Here is a 1,161-nt window from a genome sequence, read left to right on the forward strand (position 1 = left end):
CCCGCCCCGCCCCGCCCCGCCCCGCATCAGCGCCAGCGCCAGCGCCAGCCGGAAGGGGCCGGGCCCCACTTCCGTGTTTCCACCGACCACTTCCGGCCGGGGGCGGAAATAGCGGGAGCCATGGGAACGCTGTACACAACCCGCCCCTCCCCCCGCTCTGTCCCTGGCGGCCGCGGCGCGGAGGGAGCGACGGAGGAGCGGGTAACGCGCCCCCCCTGCCCCGTCATCACGACGTCATCCCCCAATTCCTCCCAGTTCACCCCATGCCACACGTCGTCATGACGTCATCCCCGCACCCCTTCGCCCCATGCCACACGTCACCATGACATCATCCCTTCACCCCTTTTCACCCCATGCTACACGTCATCATGACGTTATTCCCACACCCCCTTTTACCCCCTGTCACACGTCATCGTGGTGTCATCCCCGCACCCTGCTTTTACCCCTCATCATGATGTCATGTGACCTCATCCCCCCTGCAGGGGGCCTCAAGGCTCCACGTGCCTCTGCTGCCGGGTGAGCCCTGCCTGTGGCCTAGCCCTGCTTCCTCCGGAGGGCGCCGACTGCCCCAGCTTTCTGCTTGGCTTTGGATGAATGCGGCGACCGTCACCCAGCACAGCTGCGGTGTCTCCAACCTGCTCCTGGAAACCTCTGAGGACGGGCACCGGGACCACCCTCGGAGTCGGGACGTTCCTGTTCATCTCCAGCCTCAGTTTCCCCTGCTGCAGCTTGAAGCCGTTGCTCCTCGTCCTGTCCCCTGTGGTCATGGAGAACAGCCCGTCTCCATCTGCTCCGTCTCTGTCTTCTCTGTCTCCATCTGCTCCGTCTCTTCGGATGGTTGAAGACTGATCAAATCCCCCCTCAGTCTAAATCTGAAGTTGGTCGGGGATGTAGGGGGGGCAGTCAGGAAGGCCAAGGCAGAGATGGGACTGGGACTAGCTTCCCGAATTAAGGACAATAAGAAGTCCTGTTTTAAATACATAGAGGGCAAAAAGAAGGTTCCAGGTAACGTGGGGCCCCTGCAGGACACGTTAGGAAATTTGGTCGTCACACCAGACAACAAAGCCAACATATTTAACAATTTCTTTGCCTCCATTTTCCTGAGCAGGGGCAGGAACAGTCACCCCCCTGCTGGGCCCACCTCAGGCCCCAGGGGAGGCG

The 1,161-nt window shown here is 61.5% G+C and overlaps 1 protein-coding gene across 1 annotated transcript in view; it reads left to right on the forward strand.

The window, feature by feature from the left end:
* Positions 1-124: 124 nt before the first annotated feature.
* The window catches only part of KIF9 (kinesin family member 9), a 65,424-nt gene continuing 64,387 nt past the window's right edge, over positions 125-1,161 (forward strand). Inside the window, exon 1 of the mRNA XM_019508019.1 lies at positions 125-201. The gene's annotated coding sequence lies outside the window, so the exon portion shown is untranslated. The remainder of the gene's footprint in view (positions 202-1,161) is intronic.

The sequence above is a fragment of the Gavialis gangeticus genome, unplaced genomic scaffold (genome assembly GCF_001723915.1).
Source record: "Gavialis gangeticus isolate Ggan-Ray unplaced genomic scaffold, GavGan_comp1, whole genome shotgun sequence".
In the NCBI taxonomy this organism is placed as follows: Eukaryota; Metazoa; Chordata; order Crocodylia; family Gavialidae; genus Gavialis; species Gavialis gangeticus.